The 22,845-nt window shown below is 45.9% G+C and overlaps 1 non-coding gene across 1 annotated transcript; it reads right to left on the minus strand.

Moving 5' to 3' along the window:
* Positions 1–22,237: 22,237 nt before the first annotated feature.
* LOC138490585 (small nucleolar RNA SNORD42) lies at positions 22,238–22,303 on the minus strand. Its single transcript, XR_011275528.1, has one exon. It is a non-coding gene; the product is annotated as a small nucleolar RNA SNORD42 (small nucleolar RNA).
* Between the last annotated feature and the right edge of the window lie 542 nt (positions 22,304–22,845).

A 22,845-nucleotide genomic window follows, 5' to 3' on the forward strand; every position in this document is an offset into this window, starting at 1 on the left:
GAAACCTGAGGAGTTATATCGGAAGATGGGTATACTGCAAACCGGGAGGGAGCTGTGTATACATGTACTGGTCATTTGAAGACCATGTCAACCATTATGGACACCTGGGAGGAGTTACCCAAATATGGAGAGTAAGAGGAGATAAAGAAAAAGATATGTTTGTGGTCGACAAGTCTACCAGAGGGGGGACTGAAGTGGGAGAATGGGAGAAAAAGCTCCCCCCAATCTCCTCGCGACCATGGCCCAGAGGATTGCGGCCCAGACACCCACCACGAGATGAATTTGTCTATCTACCAGACGACCAAATACCCTGGTTCAAGAACATAAGGATATGCCCACCAGCCTGCCCTACTCAAGCCGACACCTGCGGCATGGATGAACTCGACTAAGACCTCAACAACAGGCACCCACATCGTTAGAGATGCCATGACGACCTAGCCAACTGCCAAGAACACACGTGCCACCATACACACTGGACACTCACGCACCAACCCACACAAAGAATATATTCAGTGCTATGATGTAGGTGACGGATACACCCACTGACGCGCATCTTTATTATTTTTCACATAGGTTTTCCGTAATGCAGAAACGCAAGACGCATAAAGCACTCGCGTATACGCTTTCTGACGCTTCTCCCACCCCCTGCATCGTGATGAGAATATAACGAAGACGTAATACTGCCTATGAAGCCATGTCACACCGCAACACAGGTGCTGTGCATTACACCTCCCCACCTATGAACCAGGCCCAAGTAGGCCGCAAGCAAGAGCTGCCATGAACACTGAATGAGCGAGTGCTGATCCCGCAGAACGAGCCCAGCGAGAGCTCACAGCCAAGGGGGCAATGTTGCAACTTGTATGCTACCAGCCGGCGCCAAGGTCACACCTGTAAGCAAAGCCAAGCACACAGAAGCAAAATACAACTTTAAATGTGCAGAATTCTGCCCCAGCCACGGTCTCTCCTCACGTGACCAAGCCAACCTGACAAGGTGCCAGACCCACGAGGGAGAAGTCGCCTGGGTCCCACGTCTGGGACACAGGCTGCAACAATGAAATGACCCAATGGACACCTACAGCGATGGGAATGGTCTGCTCTCAAGCCTATGAGCAAATCCGCACATTGTCTGCATGAACACATAGTTACACATTGTTGCTAGTGACAGGTACACCGCGAGCTGGGACAAACGATGGTCCCAGGCTGGGGAGGCTCGCAGGTGGACCAATCAGAACATGGGGGCACTCATCACTGATGCCACTGACATTAGCCAATCATTAGGGGTCTTCGTGTAACAATTTTCAAGCATCTAATAGAAGGGACAACCCAAGTATACCACCTAACTCATCCTCAACCACTAATACTGTCCTCTATATGTATGCTATACTAACCCTACCACTCGAGGATCCAATCCAGAGTGGCGATAGGTTTTTCGCTAACTTTCCCAGGTGACGCAAGTAGCGTGTCATACTGAGGCAAAAAGGGCCTGCGAGCCCCACGAATTCTGAGAGTCTGGACGGACGCGTACGATCCTAGACCCATCCCTGCCATTGTTTAATAAACAGCAGAACCACCCTGCTTCTTGCGTGTGTCTCATACTCATTTTTGGGGAACACGGGAGGAGTTGGGGCCTCCCAGCTCGGAGGTCCGCGCACGGCACAGCCGACCCCGGGATAATCACCCCGACATCTGAATTAATAGTTCCTCCATAGCCTCCATAGTGTAAATGGTCTGGCAAGCAACATCTCTCATTCGCTTCACTGTCTGTGTATGTATAGTTCGTAGACCCACGGGTAACTAGAGGACAGATTGGAAAAGGGATGTTCAGTTTAAACACAAGATAAAGTATAGTACAATTGACTGGAAAAACATAAAATGGTCCCCAGCACAAAAAAATGTCTAAAGTTATGAACTGTTTGTAACTAACCTTATTTTGGTTTCTTTTCTTTACAACTTTTTTGACTCGACCTTCAACATCTGCACGCTGTTGCTCTGATACGTATCCGCATGTCTCCCCTTCCTCTTGCGCTGCAACAACTATATTTTCTGTATCCGCATAGACAGCACGGAATGAGGCTCCATCGACTCTCTGAAACATAGTATTTTCATTACTGTGTATCAAAATATTGTTAGTGTAAAAAGCACGTGAGGACGAACACACATGTACATCTCAATAGCCAAACACGATTTAAACATTGTGTGGAACAATCAAACGACAAGTATTCGAGCTCTGATGACCTAGTTCGATGGAGATGTCAGTATACATACCTCTGGCTCTACATGATTGTATTGAAGAGGAGGCATCAGCAACTCCCTGAAACACAGTACTTGCGTATGGTTTTCAATATCGTAAACATAACACACACTTGGGGTCGACGGCACAGGTACATATAAAGAGATAACCACAAATGTTGCATTATCTAAAAGAATCAAGGAATATTTAAAAATGATCAGATTTAATCGACTTATTTCTCCGATTTCTTTACATCTGCATCATCTAAATGTGATCTTGTGATTGTAGTGGAAGCTCCATAATCTCCCTGAAACACAGTACTTGCGTTAATAGGGAAGAAAGTATAGCAAATGGAATCACGTTATATGATCACGCTCGCTGGAGCTGTCAGTATTCATACCTCATGCTGCTGAAGAATATCTAGGGCTGTTGTCAATGCAGTGGTGCGCACTCCCGAAAGCTGTTGCGCCGATTCGTATCCGCATGGTCCCGCTTCCACCGGAATTACTTGAATGTCAGGCTCTGCATCAAGTGCGTGGGTTGACGATTCAACAACAGCCTGAAACATAGTATTTGTATTAGTAAGGATTACAATATTGAAAACACAACACACGCTTGGGGTCGACCGCACAGGTACATATCAACGGCTAACCACAAATGAAACATGGTGTCGAACAATCAAACGACAAGTGTTCCAGTCCTGATGATCACGGTCAGTTGAGCTGTCAGTATCCATACCTCGGGCTGCTGAAGAACATCTAGGGCTGTTGTCTATGTGGTGGACGCTTCAGCATCTCCCTGAAAGACAGTACTTGCATTTGTATGGATAACACTAATTATAACTGAAAACAAACACCAGGGGACGACAACTAAGGTGTATATCAATTGGAAAGCACTAACCAAACAATTGGTAAAATAATCACACGATACATACAAACTATTACTTGACATGCATAAAACAAGTCTGTAGTGGAATAGCCAAGTATGATTACCTGTTACGCGCTAGAAGTGGTTGATAACTGCGAGCACGTGACGGAAGTAGAATGTTCTTGCTTCAGATTCAAGGGATAGTCAAGAAGTTGTAAAGGTAAATTATTGTTTGATAATGAAATGCCAATATTTAAAATTGCCATGTAAGGAGACAGAATACTTGAGTAATGCGCAATTTAGCACAGTTCCCTGTGCCAATATATAGATTTCGTTTGTGGGTTATGAAATCTAAAAAATAATATATTGATAAATGTCATTATTCAAAAAGCTATACACTCATATCAATGTCGAAAGTATTACAAATTGGAAACAACACCTAAAATATCAATGAATCCATTCGGCTACCTACACACTACTGCAAGGCCTAAAGCTAAAAACGGACACTTGTCTCACCAGTGGCGGATTGTGGATGAATAGAGTGGGAATAGCGTTTGCGAGCAATTTTCATGTCGATCGCCGTTCGTTCTTCTTTGTTACCCAAGATGTGGTGTACATGTTCGAGGGAAAGTGCCGGCTGCAGATGCGGTATCGATCACCCCTCTTGTCCTCAAAGACTTGTTGGACTCTACTTTCCAGCTCATCCAGTGGATATCCGCAATGTCTGACCCATTCTCTTATTCGATCAACAGTTTTCGGGAATACATGCATTGTAGTGCCTTCAGATTTAGCATGGGTCTTCGAAGGGCAACCGCTAATCGAACAGGCAGGCATTGTTGAAAATTCTGAAAAGTAAATATCAAGATTATTATAAAACCTTGATGAATAAAAATGTCATAAAAAAGTAAATGAACCATACCATGCTCAATGCAAGGTTTGTTTTGGTCGCCGGAACTATACCAGTTCATCATGTGCGGCTTAGTATTTGCAGAAGTTACAGAGATTTCTGTTTTGTCTTGCACGAAAAGGAACCATGCTTACATTATAGACTGGACCCCCGAAGGATGCAATTCGATGACAATTGACACAGATGAAAATAAATAGATCTATTGATAGCATAACAATTGAAACTCAAGTCAATAGCAATGAGACCAATGACCATATTGGGTACTGTAATAGCAAATAGATTGAAATGTAAAAATGACCGAAATATGACTAGGATACATGGCCTTACCTTGACCAACAAACAGTTGGATTCAGCTGGCCGAGCGGTATGTTGCAGGAGAACAGGTAGATGGCCACAGGTAGCACACTGACCAGTTTGTTCGAAGCGGTCACAGATAGCACGGCGACGAGCACATTAGCATAGATCTGAGTGCTTCTCAGGTAGAAGGTTCAGGAGTTGACTTGCAAAGCACAAATATGTTCTCATGAGACATATCAAGTGGTTTATAAAGTATTAGAAACAGGGGTGTGTTTGTGAATGAATGATGTGTGTATGTTGTGGTATTATGTTTATTGCAGGGGGGCGGCCTGCCTCAGGGGAGGCCTGCCTGGAGACACGGGGTCTGAGGAGGCCATGTGAGCGATGGCCCCTGGGCGTGGGATACCTTTTGAAGTGTACATGCTGTTCGGCACCTTGGCCGTTTGCGCCCGTCCCTTGCCCTTATGTGATGTTAAAGGACACGGGGCATCCATTTTTGTACCCCCTTTCCACTCTATTTGGTGACCAGGCCTCACTGCGATAGTACAGCGCACAGAGCACATGGCCCACAGCCTCGTTCCCACTCTGACTGGAAAACTCCAGAGGTATTTGCAACAGCTAATAAATGTAACACATCACTCTCTGAGATCACGGTCCTGCATGTGAACCGGCTTGAACCATGCACATGGCTCGTTCATCTCCACAAACGTGTCCTTGCCCACGCACCCTCGCCAGTGGAAAGTAACTGCCATTCTGACCCTGTGTCCCTGCAAGGTATTCTCTTCATGTGCCAGACCACTGACCACGCCATGATGGCCACCTAGCAGATCCCCAACTAACATTAGACCCCTACTGCAGTATATCGTTGCCTATCAATAACAAATGCCACATATCAGAGATTCTTGTGAGCACAGACCCACACTTCAAACACTGTATTATAGTGGTCAAGACCCTTGACCTAAGGCCTGTATAATCCAATGTTCATTGATAGTATTGATATATGTGTGACTTTTATAGAGACATAACCGACTGAAAGACTTTGAACAAGTGTTATTTAGTGCATGCATTATTGATAATATATTTGGTTAGCTTAGATAGGGACCACCCCGCTTCACAGCGACCTGAACTTCACCCATTCCGAGCACAGGTGTCTGACGTCCATCCTTGAATGGAGACACACTTGAATGATTTAAAAAATCAAAACAACCGTTGTTAAAATATATGTGGTGTTTTATTTTGTAGCTTATTTTGATGACACAAAAATACAAAAGTTTACACATTGTACAGTTCAGGTTGCAGCACAGCGAGAGAAAATCCGCTGTACTGACCGCTGTCACTCGGGAATGTTTCTCTTATGGCACGAATGGCACAGGCGGGTATCACTCTTCGAACGCGGTGTCCAAGCCTCCCGTGAAGACACCATGTAAAGGAACGATAGGCCACCAGCCTGTACCACCTGTGAAAAGGAATGAAACAAACTGTTTTTAAATGACCAAGATAATTTTAATAAACGTTTGTTGTCAATGACAATTCTTGTAACTAATGGCATTCTGCTCGGACAAATGCTATCTAGACACTGCACACTATTGAATGACTTTCATGCGTTACAATGATATGTATATGTAATTTTGGATATAGTAGAAGACCATGAAATAGTAGTGGCATCACAAGCAGAGTATACTTACTCGTTACTCGGATTACGAGGACGAACAGTTGCGCGAAGTTCGTGCATAAGCACCATCATTATCCTCAACACGGACCGTGTGAGTCAGGCTGCCCTGAAGTCTGGCAGCTCGGTGATGCATTGCGGTCGTGATCGCCTTCCGAAATGTAGGCCACGCATCCCGAGTTTTCACAGCAGCAGCAGTTCTCCTCCTCGGTCGGCATTAGCTTGCACCGATTGCATGTACACCAGGTGCGTCCATGCGACTAGGTCCAGTGTCTTCATCCGTTGATTTGTCCTGCCAACTGCTATCCGAAGCCCCATCGTTTTCGTGCGTTTCCCTTTCCAGTAGTTCCTCCTCGGTATACTCGGGCTCGTACATGTAGGGCATTATTGTATCCATTGTGTGTTGCACAAACTAAAATAATTGATAGCGGTGGTACTGGTATCTGTCCACACAGGCTACAAGCAACGAAGGTAGCTGACCAGAGCACAGAAACGAGTCACAGAATGCTCAAAGTAACACAGAGAGAGGATTGGAATCGAAAATCTGCTACTGTGTGTTGTGAAACGGTCTGTTTATACTTATTGAGGAAAGAGGCGGCCTGCCATTTCCATGGCGACACGTCATTAGCTGAAGCGCAGCGAATGTTGCCACAAGACGTGCGCGTCTGCTGATGACAGGCTCAGGTGCGGGGGATATGATTTAGTGCCGCAAAAGCAGGTCAGCCAGGGCGATGGGGGAAATGATAGGATTATCACAAAATGGCAGCTCCCTGGTGCCTGTTTTCGTGTGCGTTTAATGGACGAAAACTCGGGTAAGGTCCATAGGAAATTTTTCTAAAATTGAGCAACCTAGGCTTAAAAACACATGGCCGACCCGTAGGGGCAATAAAACATTTTGACCGAACCATTCCTTTAAGTCTTTGACGAACTTTGGTGATCTCTGCTTCGTTGCACAGGTCTACCCATGGCTCCCGTTTAGTACTGGTCGCCGGAGGGCTGGAGGCTGCGGGTGTCTGGAACAAGTTAAAGTACATCCAGTCGGTTTCACAGATCGGGTTTATTGGTGATTCCTCAAAGAATACAAATGCTGTGAGATATGCCGCAGCAGTTAGGATATGAGGGGTAATTTCTCCAAAACCCCTGAAGTAACTAGACGAAACTGACCAAAAGTATCCTCGCTGTCTGCGCTTTCTCCTAGCGTTAGGTAGCAATCCCAATAAAGAAATTACATGAAACCAAACACCTGCTGTCCCAAATCTATTAACACAGTGGATATGACCACCACAGCGCATCTTTTGCCTAGTGCACTAATACTCTATTAGACTGCTAACAAGCAGACACCACGAATTACAATTTTTTCTGTTCTTTTTGATATACTAATCATTATACTAACTTGCACCAGTGTATGTTTGTGTTTTTTCAAAAATTGAAGACATAAATGCTGGCTAATACCAGTGCCTGATACTGTAAGCTTTTGGTTTTGTTTCTTTTCTTTATTGGGATTGCTACCTAACGCTAGGAGAAAGCGCAGACAGCGAGGATACTTTTGGTCAGTTTCGCCAGGTTAAATAGTGCATTAAATAAAAACATGGGTCAGATATGGGCCCTGATTAACATTGGTAATACCGCAACCCAAAAATCAGTCCAGTTAAATGGGGTCAATGAAACAGAATGGGTCTCATACTTCACTAAAATGTATCAGAAGGAAGAGTCTGAAATGAGTTCTCTGGTTACGGAAAGCCCAAACTATAAAGGGCTCAAAATTGAGGAAGTGGGTGTGTTGTTTTTCATAAATAAGCTCTCCAACTGTCGAGCCCCGGGTCCGGATGGGATGCGCAATTTTGTTTTTTTTAAAAATGCACACTGAAAACATCATACAAATAAGATTAACGGCTGAAGGGAAATTGACTGAACCCATTATGACATTTAGAGGGCTGAGACAGGGCTGTACACTTGCATCAGCCCTTTTCAATTTTTTTTATTTCGGACGTGGGTAAGGCATTTAGAAACATCTGTACGGATCCTCTGAAACTGGGCAATAAGAGCATTCCATTTCTGATGTATGCTGACGATCTGGTTATTATGTCTAACACACCTAGGGGCCTACAGAAGATGTTGGATGTGGTTGTAGCTTATACCGAGACCAACTATCTCAACATAAATCTAGATAAGACCAAGATTATGATGTTTAATGTGAACAAAAAGATTACCAAAAAATCTTTTGTATGGGACCTCAACGGGTATAAATTGCAGATGATACAGCACTACACATATTTAAGGGCTGAAATAGTTACAAAGAAGCGCAACGTTGTATTTAAGCAACTACAACAGGATAAAGTGACAACCTTCATTCACCAAGCCAAGATAATACAGAGGAAGTATGGCAAGTTTACCATTGTTCCATTACTTACATATTATTATCAGAAAGCATCCCCTGTTTTACTGTACTCTTCAAAAACTCGACCAATACTTAATGAACAATTTTGGTCTATTCTGAAAGGGAAGTTTTGGGGTGGAGTTTTACATCTTCCAACTTCTACACCTCTGCCATTAATTCGGCATGAAATAGGTCTCATATCCATGTATATGAGATATATATGGCTTGTTGTAGCCATGTTTAGGAAATGTTTGTTGGCCCTAAATTCAGAGACAGTATTGGGCACATTAGCGGCCTGTGTCTTTTCTTCCAAGGACAAATTTATATGTAAATGGCAAAGTCAAGTCATCCATGAGCTTGCATCAGTAGAAGTTTCTCTACTCATACTTTTACAAAATCCGATACAAGTTAAAGCAAGGATATTTGCCCTGGACTGGGAACTTACCAGAGTAAAATGTACTAAATATTGTGACTTTGATCCAAACATGATGGTAATGAAAGAGCACAGTTTTCCGAAACGTTATCTGATCAAATCTCCATCTATAAGTCATCGGAATGATTTACTCCATCTACAACTTAATTTGTGGCCGACGAGACAAGTGATGGCTTGCCGGAAGCTCATTAATCAAGATCTTAAGTTCTGTCGGTTTTGTACTCAGGAGGAGGAGGTAGAGACATTAAAACATCTATTGACTGAATGTGACACACTGATTAACCAACGAGTGAAATACTTTAAACAAATAATGGAACCATTTGTAGTCTCCACTTCTGAAACATTGTGGAGATCAATCTATTCTAGTATTTCTACGGCTATATCTATAAGAGCGCTCGCATTTTTACATGAACTAAAACTTGTTGATCCGAATCCTGATTCACGGCTATAAAGTTGTGTGGTGGTGCACATGAATATATTTATGATCAAATAAGTCCGTAGATTATGAGTATGTGTAACGACACAGAAAATGCTAGATCAGATGATTGATTGATCAAGGTTGTAGTTAGTAAAATGAAATTTGCACAACCAAGTAGCATAGTGACTTTTATAAATTGTTAATCTTGAATTTTCTTTTAGTTTCTTTTCTGTTTGTTTGTATCTATATAAGATGTTGATTGTTAAAACGTTATCAATATTGAAAAGTTGATTCATGTCAGCTATGTCAATAAAAAAAAAGACCAAACCCTCGAGGCCGCAAACAGTGTCAGGAAACCAACCAGCAGGACAAGGAAAAAATACAGAAAACCTCACCTACTAAAGGGATGATCCTTTAACATCCAAAACATGCCTCACATGGCTTTACTGGGGTCTGCTTCTGCCCCACTCAAAACTTGGACCTCATGCAACCTACTAAAGTCGAGATTTTGCAGACCAGAAGTGTCCCTATCAGTGGTCTTCAAACTGTGAGGCTGGCCCCCCAGGGGGACACAAAGCTCTTCGGGATTATGGCGACTGCTTCTAAAAGAAATTATGGCAGCCATGGCATCAGGGGGGAGGGGCGTGGGGGCTGCAACAATATTTTTAGTCAAGGGGGAGGGGGCTCTGGAGCAATATTGTTACTGAAGGGAGTTCAGCATAAAAAAGGTTGAATACCACTGGTCTATATATAGCCTAGATGTCAGATCTCCAAAACAAGCATTGTCAATTCCGAACAGTTTGGGCTTTTGTGAAGGCACGGGAAAGGCACTTGCCAGGCACTGCTGTACGAGGTATTACATGACTTGAAAGTAGCAAGTGCAAAATGGTGCGAGTACCTTGGCATTTAATAGCAGTGCCTGGCAAATGCTGAATACTTCCACAGGGCTAATCTGTTGGCTTTGCCAATGCTTGTTTTTAACAGGACTTCAGTGAAGGACACGCATTGTGCATATAGTGCCTCTGAAGGCAGACCTGGTTAAGACATTGCACCAGCAGCACGTTTACAGCTCCAATTAAGTCATTAACTCTGCTCAACGGGTCTGCCAGTATATTGTTTGGTTCTACTGTTCCATGTTTGATGTATTCTTGTTGTTAAACTGTAAAGCGCCTTAGATTAAGGCGCTATATAAAAACAATAAATAAAAATATACAAAGTACGACAGTAAGGCTTCATTAAAGCAAGTGCAAAGAGGTCCCATGAGAGGCATTTTGGGCGGGGAGGGGCAAGAACTGCGTGGGAATGGCCATAGGGATTAGCATGGCCATAGGCAGGAAAATAACCAAACACCTTCAAGCATCGTGTACCTCCTCATTTCTCCCCATCTTTACTCGAATGCAATAGTTTATGCTTCCAGGGCGCCACCTAACTGCCCAAACAAAAAAACGATGCAAGTGTTTTGGGGTCAGGAGGTTATTGGTGGCGCTGGGTTGAAAAAAATGCTCATTTCTGAAAATAAACCATGCACTGATATACAAGTGTTTCAATTGGGTTCATTTCAAGTCCAGGTAATTGCATGTGTCCCATCACTACAGATTTATTACTGATGTTTCACTGTGCCAAGACAGTCCCTGCCAGTGAACACATTCCCAGTTTTGCCCAATAGCACAAGACACTCCAGTGCCAAGATGCAGTGCTGGTCTGTCAAACTAAATACACATCTGTCAGCAAACAGTGACCCCTATATTGGGGAAAAGGTTGTATACTAATTGACCTTTTCACAATTGACCTCGGGAGAATTGACCTAATTTAGAAGGTCAATTAGGACATATCTGTGGGGGGAAACTGCCCGCAATCCCCCACCCAATACAAAAAAACCCTCCACCCTCCACCCAATCCCCTTATATTATTTATAATCCAAAACCAACCCAGTGCATATTTCAATCAATCAATCAAACAAGTTTATTCGGAATTATAAAAAATTCCATTAAACGACAAAAAGAGATAAATTACACGTTTTCAACATTACAAAGACACCAATTATATAAAAGACAGATAAAAGTAGATACCGAAAATTACAAGTCACAATCTACAATAATGAAAAAATAACTGGCACTTACTTGCCAATCGGGAGGGGATATTTAAAAGTTATACATTATAATCAAGCATAAAACAAGACTCAACCACTTTTCCCCGTACACAGTTCATTGTAAAAATTAGTAGCACTAACTACCCCCCCCTTGCAGATTTAATAAGTTCTTTCTAAAATACATCGCTCTTTTTAAAAAGGTCAACAGGGCCCAGGATGTAAAGACTGACTCGGCACTCAGAAGAAACTCAAGTGCGACCTTGTGTGAACGAATCTCCGTTTTCTTGAGGGCGGGAACCAGGGTCATTCTGCGGATACCCGCATAGCCTATGCAAAAAAACAACAAATGCAAAAGGTCCTCACGCTTGTGGCCACAGACTGGGCAGCCGGCATCACTGGGAAAACTTTTCCAGTTGCACGTGTTTCCCTGTAGCCGAAGACAATCAAACCGGGCCCTCGTAATCAGCCACCTATCTGTTTTAAAAGTGCTCCTGATCAAGTATGGTTGGATTCCAGAGAGATTGCTGATGCTAGAGTGAAAAGAATCACATTTCTGAGTGTATCCCAGGAGAGTAAAATAACTAAAATAATATAAAGGTCGATTATGCAGAAGGTCAATTAGGGCGACTATAATTAGGTCAATTGTGCAAAAGGTCAATTGTAAAAGGTCAATTTGGGTAATAGTTGGGAAAATACACTTATCTACGCTAATAAAAACCACCTGAAGAAGGTAAATGAGGAGAACTCTGCTGGGTTCTAATCATAATGCAATTGATGTGTTGGGTGGTCAAAGGGCATCTTGGCCGTTTCGTGAGCTGGGTGGAGCTATGCAACTTTTTGGAGTGCGGGCAACACAAAATTGAGCCACTGAAAGGTTGGCATTGTTACGGAGGGGGCTCACTCAAACCCACGCACGCTTGCACACTCTCGCAGCCAATGATACGCGGGAGCCGGGTTAACTGCAACCTGCTTTATTCACACACCGGCGGGAACTGCCGGACGCTCCTCCCGTCCCACCCCTACCCCGTGACGTCCCATCCGGCACGTCATGTCCTTTGGGCCTTAACGAAGGCCCGCCCACATAACGTTGTGGACGATCTGACATCTCCCCCTTTTTTAACAAATGAGCCGCGCGGCTTTTCCTCTTACCCCATTTCCTCGATGAGTCGCATTGGCTTCATGCGGCTCCTCTGGGGTCGTGGTGCCCGGCTGGGGGTTGGTCGTTCCCTGTCGGGAGTTGTGAGGTGTGCCTCGCCTCCTGACTCTTCTCCATCTCCTTGGTACTCTTCTTCTTGTGGTCTGTCTTCATCACTGTCTCTGTCCATTGTCCATTGCCTTCCCTGCGTCGATCTGACACGCTTGAAGTGTGAGCTGTTCCTGGTCACCATGGAGCAGTCGTCCCTCTGTGCGGTGACCATGGTGCCCCGCTTGTGTGTTATGACGAGGGGGGTGGGTGCAAAGGTGGCTTCCTCCTTGCGGTTTTTGGGTTGCCTTAGCCATACTTCGTCTCCTGGCTGCATTACACTTTCCCGAGCTCTTCTCTTCCTGTCCGTGATTTCTTTTGTTTTTGCTTTCCTCGCGGTGTCATTTGCTTTCGCTTCTTGTTCAAGCGGCGTCAGTTCTTGTGGTCTGGGGTCCTCCGGCAGTCTCGTGGTGATCGGCCTCCGGAACATCAGATCAGCTGGGCACACTCCTGTCGTGCTGTGAGGTGTGTGCCTGTACTCCCGGAAAAGCTGGTTAAGAGCCTGCTCGAACGGCTTATTTTGAACATGGGCGATTTGTAGGGTTCTTTTTATGTTGGCCATGAATCTTTCGACCATGCCATTGGCCTGCGGCCATCGGGGTGTTATTCGTCGGTGTTGAAATCCCATGTACTTTGCAAATCTCTGGAAGTCCTGGCTTATGAATGTGGGGCAGTTGTCTGACTTTATGACTTTGGGGATCCCATATGCAGAGAGCATTCTGTCAAGTGCCGGGATGACGCTCAATGTGGCGCTGCTTTCCACTATCTGCGCGTCCGGATATCTTGAATGTTCATCTATGAGTACGACCACGTGAGTTCCGTTGCTCAGTGGACCAAATAGGTCTACCGCTAGCTCCTCCCATACTTTGTTCGGTAGCGGTGACGACTGTAAGGGGTTGGCGTGAGGTGGTGGCGCCACTTGTGCACAGATGTGGCAGTTCCCTACGATGGTATCAACCAGGTGGTCAAGGTGTGGGAACCAGGCTTTCTGGCGAAGGAGGCGCTTCGTGGCGATTACTCCTCTATGTCCTTCATGGGCTAGGTGCACTATCCTTTCTCGGAGAGTTCTCGGGATGACTACCTTGCTGCCCTTCAGGATCACATTGTCTTCTACTACCGTTAATTCCTCCTTTACCTGGTCCAAAGACTTGACGTCCTCACGTGTCATCTCTGATTCTCCTCTTGCCTGTTGTCTCATGAGGGTTGACTTGTCTGTCACCAGGCAGTGTCTCGCAATTCTAAGTGCTGGGTCAATCTCCGACTGTGGCGACAGTTCGGCCCATCCCACGGGCAGCGGTTGCAGGTGGTGAATTATGTAATTTATGTAAGCGTCCGCTATGGATGGTCGGGACGCGGTGGAGGGCAGAGGGTGCCTAGAGAGATAGTCTGCGGGGTTTTCCTCTTTCCCCGGGCGGTGAATTATTTGGAATCTGTAATCCTGCAGTCGCAGGCCCCATCTGGCGATCCTTGGTGGCATCCTAGCCTTTGGGCTCCCATATATGGTGAGTAGCGCCTGATGGTCGGTGATGACGGTGAACTCCTTGCCAAATAGAAAGAGATGAAAGTACTCACACGCCCAGACTACCGCCAGGCTTTCTTTTTCTGCTTGCGAGTATGTCTGCTCTATCCTGGTCAGGCTCCGGCTGGCGTATGCCACCACGTGGGTGACGTGCGGTTCTCCAGGGTCTCTTTGTGTGGGAATGGCGCCGAGTCCCACGGGGCTGGCGTCTACGATCAGATCGGTGGTGCGGTTGGCATCAAAGTATGCCATGTCCTCTGCTTGTGATATGGCTTTCCTTATGGCTTCAAATGCGTCTTGGCACTCCTTCAACCATATAAACGGCGTGTCCTTGCGAGTGAGCAAGCGTAACGGGTTGCTGACGGTGGCATAGTCTTTCAGATATCTGGAACAGTAGCTGGCGAGGCCGAGAAACGATCTCAGGTCCGTGGTGTTAAGTGGGGGCGTGGCCGAGCTGAGGGCTTCCACTTTCTCTGGATCGGGTCTCATGCCCTTGTCCGAGAAGACGTGTCCGAAGAATCGTAACGAACCTTTCGAGAATTCGCACTTCGTTTTATTCAATGTTAATCCTGCCTCCGTCAGTGCTTGGCAGACTCTGTGAAGCGCTATATCATGTTCTTCCTGCGATTTGCCGTAGACTAGAACGTCATCCGAGTAATTTAGACAGTTAGGGACGTGCCTGATTACTTTGTGGATTTCCTCCTGGAATATTTCGGCGGCGGAGGAAATGCCAAAACTGAGTCTTTTGTACTGGAACAAACCGAGATGGGTGACAAATGTAGTAATGTACCAGGATTCAGGCGCAATTTCGATTTGGTGGTAGCCTTTCGTGAGGTCGAGTTTTGAAAAGACCCTTGCGCCATGGAGCAAGTGAATCATGTCGGTGATTCGGGGCGCCTGATGCCTCTCTCTTTCTATGGCGGTGTTGGCCCTGCGCATGTCTACACACAGGCGTATGGATCCCTCAGGTGACTTCTTGGGGACGGGGACGATGGGGGAGACCCAAGGTGTGGGCCCTGTTGCTGGTTCTATGACATTTAGTTCAATAAGTTTGTCCAGTTCTTCTTCCACCTGCCTTTGAATGGTATCCCCCGGTAGTGTTGGGCTACCGGCTTTACCTGAGGGTTTATGTGCAGGTGTACCTTCCTGTTTCGCAGTTTGCCGAGGCCGGCGAAAATTTTGGGGAATGATTGTTTAATAGTGTCCGGTTTGGCAAAGTACTTGTGTGCCATCAGTTGATATAGGATGTGTATGAGTCCCATGTCTACTGCAGTTCAGAAACTTAGGATGCATCCGCTGTTTGCTTCAGTTTTCAGTATGTATAGTGTAATCTTCGCGGTGTGTTCTTTGTGTGTGCACGGCAGGGGGGTCGTGGACCCGTAGGGGTATATGTCTACTGTGGCTTTCTTGATTTTTGGTTGAGGAACCAGTGATTGATATGCTCTTTCGCTGATGATGTTGACCGTTGCTCCAGTGTCTATCAGGAATTTCTGTGGAGTATCGTTTACCTGGAGTGTCAGTATGGGGCTATGTTGGGTGGCGGCCGTGTTGTCTTTCAGTGCCCATACGTATCCTTTCCTTCTTTGATCATCCTCAGATGATGGGGTGTCACTGCTGGTGGAGGAGCGGGTTTCAACGTATCTTACGAATCTTCTTCTGTGCGAGCGTCTTGTGTCTTCCGATGAGCGCTTGTCTTCACGAGTGTATCTGCTTTTGCGGTCACTGTCCTCTTTTCTGTAGTGTCTCCTTTCGCTGTCACCCATGGGTCTGGGTGGGCTCTGACGAGCGTAGCGACGCCTGTCTTGGTGTCGATGTTTGTTTGTCGTGTGTGTTGGCGCGTTCTTGCACATGGCCCTGTAATGATCCATTCCTCCACATGCGGCGCATTTTTGCCCTATGGCCGGGCATTCCCCTGTGTGCGGGTATTCGTATCCGCATTTGTAGCACGTGGCCTCTAGTGATTTGTTTCCTTGAAGTGGGTGTGAGTGTAATTTGTTGACCGATTCGGTGGTTTCATGGGGTTGTTGTATGGATACCTTCCCCAGGTTGTCTAGTTGTGAGTCAACTGCTGCCTCCATGCGAGCTAGAGCTAGGATTTCTTCAAGGGATCTTTGTTTCTGTAGAAGTTGCTTGCGGAATGGTTGTGAGAGGCACCCTGCGATTACTTGTGATCTGAGTGCCTTTTCATTAGAGTATTTGTGAAATTCACAATGCTTCAGCTTGATGCGGAGGCGCATCACAAAGTTGTCTATTGACTCACCCTTTTCTTGCCTGGTTGTGTGGAACATATGGCGTTCGTAGTCGACGTTCGTATGAGGTGCAAAGTATTCTGAGAGTTTGGCATGTAGTTCTCCGAATGTGACTGTGTCCACATTTAGTAGTTCCCCTGCAATGTCTCTCACTGCTGGCCCCACTGCCATGAACAATGTGTTTTTCAGTCTCGTGTCATCAGTTAGCCCTATGGCACCCATGTAAAACTTAAAGTCCCGGAGCCATATTGCCCATCTGGGTCCAAGGTTTGAGGTGTCACGAATTTCAAATGGATTTGGCATGTGCATGACTTGGGATGCACCTCCCGCAGTTTGATTGCTGTCACGGGTTGCATCAATGTCTCCTACTGCCGCTGGTGCCGCCCCTCCCGAAGATGAGGCCGTGGTACTCGCCGTCTCCGACATGTTTGTCGATGTCGTGGGCCTGTGTGGTGGCGTGTCCCCATGACGTGCGCGCAGCGTGTGCGGGGTGCCTGTTGCTCTGGGTGTATATTCCTACTCGATCACCCGTGGTGCAGGATGGCTCCGCTTTCCATATACTGGATGGAGTGCAGCTTCTTCACCCACTCCAGCTCGCCTGTGGCCCAGCCTTTGATCCTGGAGGCCCGCGTCGTGCCACTACGTGAGGGAGCGAAACGCTGTTTCCTTCATGTGCAGCGCCGCCCACGCCGTGTGGGGACAGGCGCTGTGTCTTCGGCCCTGCAAACGGCCCTGACCTTGTGCCGTGCGTGGCTGCTGGTGTCCCTTCTGACGTAGGGGTGTGGGCCGAGTTCCCCCAGTCCCGTTGCCTTATCTGTTGTCACGCGGGAGGCGGGGCCGCACTTGTGCAGCTTTCCGTGACTGAGGTGCGCCGACGCGCTTGACTGCCCGACAGCAGACCTCATCACGGAGACAGCGGGGGCTCGTGTCCGCTCGTCGCCAGTGTTACGGAGGGGGCTCACTCAAACCCACGCACGCTTGCACACTCTCGCAGCCAATGATACGCGGGAGCCGGGTTAACTGCAACCTGCTTTATTCACACACCGGCGGGAACTGCCGGACCCTCCTCCCGTCCCACCCCTACCCCGTGACGTCCCATCTGGCACGTCATGTCCTTTGGGCCTTAACGAAGGCCCGCCCACATAACGTTGTGGACGATCTGACAGGCATCTATGCAATGATATTATGGGAGAGATTTGGCACAGTAGTAGAGTATATTAACCCATCATGTATTACTGTGCATCACAGGGCTTCTCATAGTAAGGTGGCAATCCTCCCCCCGCCCCCCAACCTCCGATCCAAATGCTGTTGAACTTTAATTCCTACCACAGCATGTTGATTCGCTCTGTGCCTCTTCTGGAAGAGACAGACTCTGGATGATTGAATACTTCAGAGACTGCACTGGAAATGGGAGAGTGCTAAGCTTCTGAATTAACTAGCAATTGCTTGCCATGAACAGCATGGGAAAAAATGATGTTACTTTTCCCCTAGTACCTTTGAGGCTGTCTGTCGAGCAAGCAGCGAATCAATGGACGAGACGAGTCACTTTCAAGAGAGAATTGGAGGCAATAGTGTGCCGTTCAGTCGCTCTAGCAGCACCCTGCTGCAGTCTATGGCGTTAACCAAAAATACAGGGCCCAAAAAGCCAGTAAACGAGGTGTACATATTGTGCACACAATGGACAAAAGCATTTGCCCTTCTAACACAATGGAGCGTTAACTAAAATGTGCACAACGGATCGTTGGCTTCAAGACCCACAAGTACACTTCATAAACAGTTAGCACCACAATCAAATGCGAACAGAACAGTGCTTGACTGGACAGCCAGGTTCTTACAATCCTTTCAGAAGAATTAGGCTGCCACACATGCATAAGAAATAGGTCCAAAAAAGAAGGACTAAGATCCAGCAGAAAATACAAGCAAACAGTTTTTTTTTTAAAATAATAACTTTATTCTGAACTGTACAGGTGCCAAGGCGGCAGTTTAGTTGATACCAATCTGAAAGAAAACAAAACACCTGGTTAGTTTCCGATTACGCTCACAGCCACGTAAGGTGGGAAATGACACCAGACAACCCTGCACAACAAGACAACCTTAGCTAGGACGACATACTGTAGTGTGTCCATTACGGAATAGACTGGCCCCAAGATCACACGTAGGACACAATTATATACAGCACTGCATCTATAAAACGAAACACAGGAGACAGTAAAAAAAAATAAAGGCCAAGAGTATAGCTGATATAACGTGGGCTTGATTTGTTTGAACCATGCTAATGCAGACTCCATTTGACGTTTCACCTAGAAAATCACTCTGGTTATTCGGTAGTGTGGCCTCGCTTCTAGGGTAAGGTGCAATGGGGTAGTTTAGAGCCATGATATGATATAGTTTATTTATATAGCGCCTATACACAATGTGTTTCAAGGCGCTTCAAGGCAAGGGAGGGAACAGGGGAAAATACAATGCCAGTCTTACAGACCATGAACAGTAAGGATGTGAAATTAACTATCCTACTCGGCCTGACGACATTTCAGATAGTGCAAGAGCTAAGACATAGATAAGGAAGGGAGGGGGCGAGGGGGAAGGAAATGGAAACAGTTAGGCGACTACCGTTTTAGGCCTGACGACATTTCAGATAGTGCAAGAGATAAGGAAGGGAGGAGGAGAGTGGGAAGGAAACAGAAACAGACAGGTGACTACCGTACTACGCCCGGCGACATTTCTGGTAGAGCCAGAGAAAACAGAAGGTGAGCAAGAGGGGTGCAGAAGGGGAGGAGAGGAACAAAACAAGCAACTATCAAACTAGGCCTGACAACATTTCAGATAGTACTGGAGGTGTGGGGGGGAAGGAGACAGACAAGGTTGCTGTCATACTAAGTCCAGGGACAATTCTGATAGAGTGAGTGCACAGAAGAAAGTAAGGGGAGGAGATAGGAAAAGGGAGAAAGGGAGAGGAGGAGAGAACAGAGAGTAAGCACTCAAAAGAGTGGAGAAGCAAGAGGGGAAAGCAAATACAATTGCAGAAGTCAGTAGTAACACATAATGTTGCAAGCCAGGATACAGGATGAAGATGGGAACAGCATGATTCAGGGTCACCATGAGAACAAGATGCAAAGGAAGTCCAGCATTAGAGTTGAGAAAGGGTGACGGACCATGAATCAATGAAGTCCATAAATGTCAAATCCAGCATTGGCCACAAGATGGCGATGGTGAAACCAGAATGTATCAGGACAGACTCCTGCAGAAGTAGGCTCGAGGGGGGGGAGGGGGAGTAGGGTAGAAGAATCAAGCAAAACAGGCAACAGCTGTGTGCGAGAAGGGGTGGGGTACAAGGGAACATCACAGGGGGACCAGAGGGGGTGGGGATGGCCTGTGGGGACAGAGGGAGTAAAAACATGTTGGTGCATGCTTACCTGCTATCTGAGCAGGGGTTCGGGGCCTGGGTCCTCCTGGTCCAAACAAAAATGTCCTTTTTATTCGACTGAGATTTGCTTCGGACGTCCGGGTGAGAGACGCCCTTGATCTAAGAGTTAAGAGCAGGATGGAAGAAGGTGGACGGTGCTTAGGCCAGGTGACCTAGATCCACTTACAGTGACTGGTGTGGTGATGGTGGTTATTTTGGGGAGAGATACAATTGAGATGATCCCCCTATCACAGTCCCCCACCAGGTACTTGTGATTTCTTCATTGGAAGGACGTAGTGGGGTTTTGAGTACCCCATGGTGTGCACCCCGCTTATTGATTTAGTGGGTGTTGCAGTTCTTAATTGGTAAAATTATGCATTCGAGCCCGATTAAGTATGTTTCTCTGTGTTTTTATTTTTCAGGTAAGCTCTGTGTCCTGTCCACCCGTCTGTATCTCTATTCCAACTCCCCTGAAAATACTGGACCCACTTACCCCTGAGGAATTTCTAAAGAAACTGAATATATATATAGAAAGAAACATGTTGGGCCGGGAATTTGATGTTGTAGTAAAGACAGAAGTTTATATCACAGTGTTGTGTATTATGTAGAATATTTTGTTATTCCACTGTGATACTCTCCGATATATTGTTGGTATTGGAGTTTGTATTTTAGTACACTGTTTTATAGTAGTCTGTGAATTGTTATGATTGAAGGAAACAACAATTATAATTGAAAGAAATAATGGTGAATTGAATTTGAATGTTTGAGTATGAGTGAAGTGTGTTTGCAGTATGGTCTCTGGGAGAGGATGGTTATACAGTGTTGTATGAGACTGACTTTTGAGTGTCTGATATATTTTTTAGAGGTGCTATTAGGTTGGCACGATGGATGATTTTTAGATATATATTATGACTTTGGATTGGTATATCTTTTTCTAAACATTTACTATTAAATAATAAAATTAAAATTTAAAAATGAGTTTAGTAAAGTAAATTGGATTGATTGACTTTATATATTTTGTTTTTACATGATATATTTCTTGTGTAAGTGTGTTCACTGGTCTAGAGCTTACCACACAGAGTACCCCGCTTTATGGTCTTTTGTTTGCCTTTATAAATTTAACGGTTCTCTCCAGGTTAGACCATATAGCTTGGACAGACCTGGTATTCTCTGTTACTTTAGTTTCTTCTAGATCCACTTGCACCTGCTCCCCATCTGCAAAGGAAAAGAGGCTGGAGGGCTCCTTAAGTAGGGAAAAGAGCGGCAACCAGGAAGGCACCAGGTGGGTAGGGCTTGCTAAGTGGGGAAAAAGAGCAGCAACCTGGAAGGGGCCAGGTGAGCAGGGCTTGCTAAGTAGGGAAAGGAGCGGCAATCAGGAAGGCACCAGGTCGGCAGGGCTTGCCAAGTGGGAAAAAGAGCAGCAACCAAGAAGGCACCAGGTGGGCGAAGCTTAGGCCAGGTGACCAAGATCCACTTGAACCTGCTCCCCATCTGCAAAGGAAAAGAGGCTGGAGGGCTCCTTAAGTAGGGAAACAAGTGGCAACCAGGAAGGCACCAGGTGGGCAGGGCTTGCTAAGTGGGGAAAAAGACCGGCAACCAGGAAGGCGCCAGGTGGGCGGGGCTTAGGCCAGGTAACCAAGATCCACTTGAACCTGCTCCCCATCTGCAAAGTAAAAGAGGCTGGAGGGCTCCTTAAGTAGGGAAAAAGAGCAGCAAACTGGAAGGCACCAAGTGGGCGGGGCTTGCTAAGTGGGGAAAAAGAGCAGCAACCAGGAAGGTGCCAGGTGGGCGGGGCTTAGGCCAGGTGACCAAGATCCACTTGCACCTGCTCCCCATCTGCCCATATTGAGACACTACTGACAAAGGTATGGAGCATAAAGCAAAAAATAAATGGAAGGAAATAATCAGTTCAGTAGGCCAATGGCAAATGTTTAAGAAAATGTAGAATGGTGGGACAGTGGGGAAATACACGGGAGGGAGTGGGGGGACTAGGCTGAGGCGAGGAGGAAAAAACATGGAGGGATGGGGCAGATGGTGCATATATTGAAATTGGATACGCAGGAGCTTTTGTACTTGAAATGTGTTCTAGATGTGCCCCAAAGATGGTTTTAGCATTCCCAAATGGACAAGTTATAGTCACAAAGGTATGTTTGCAGGTCACCAGTTGGCCCGGGGATTACATCCATCTCCTGGTAGCTGTTGGTGTCAATGTAACCAAGCTCTCCAAGGCTAGGAGCAGCAGCTAAATAACTCCCATCAATTTCAAAGCCTGGGATAGGAAGTGAAAAGTATCGATAATGAGGCCAAAGAGCAATTCCTAGGCCATTTGTACATAAACACCTTCATAAAGTGGTTTCTCAAAGCCCCGAGAGGAAAACCCCATACCAGTAAATTGCACACAAAAAACGATGGTTCAACCTGGTACATGAAGCTTATCAGGACATACAAGTAACAAAATAAAGTACCTTGTTGGCCACATCCAATGCATCGTAGTACTACATACACTTTAGATAAGTTTCCATTAAAATGTTCTTACCTGCATCAGTGGTTCCTTTGAAACATCACTGCTTTCAGTATGAATGAAGTGACCCATCATTTGCACGAGCATAGGCAGTGAAATCAGAGACCAACTAACACTGAACAGGTACTATTAATGCCCACATACAAAATAGAGACTCCAGGGATCTATGCAAGTGGGTGTCCCTTGATTCTGGTTCTTTAAAAACAAACCCACATGCAAAATATATGCCACACTGTTAGCCTGCCCTACACTACTAACGCCCGTCACAAGCACGACAGCTCTTAAAAAAATGCATTATTTTCGCGACTGTTCTAGATTTGCCTTTCGTGTACTTGTCAACCAACAAACAGATTCAATTCACCAAGAGTCAGATTTAAAAAAAAGGGAAAGTGAGCTGGTAAAAACAATACAAATGCAAATACACACACAAAAAAACCAAACAACGCCTAAAATGAATCATACCTAATTAGCGTGTTGACCTTGGCCACATGGTTATCATACAGCTTCTTCACTGCCGGCTTGATCTGATGCGTGGTGGCCTTCACATCAACAATCAAGACCAGAGTGTTATTATCCTCAATCTTCTTCATGGCAGGTTCTGTAGTAAGCAGGACCTTTATGAT

This window comes from Ambystoma mexicanum, chromosome 9 (genome assembly GCF_040938575.1).
Source record: "Ambystoma mexicanum isolate Mex_15411 chromosome 9, UKY_AmexF1_1, whole genome shotgun sequence".
NCBI classification, from domain to species: Eukaryota; Metazoa; Chordata; class Amphibia; order Caudata; family Ambystomatidae; genus Ambystoma; species Ambystoma mexicanum.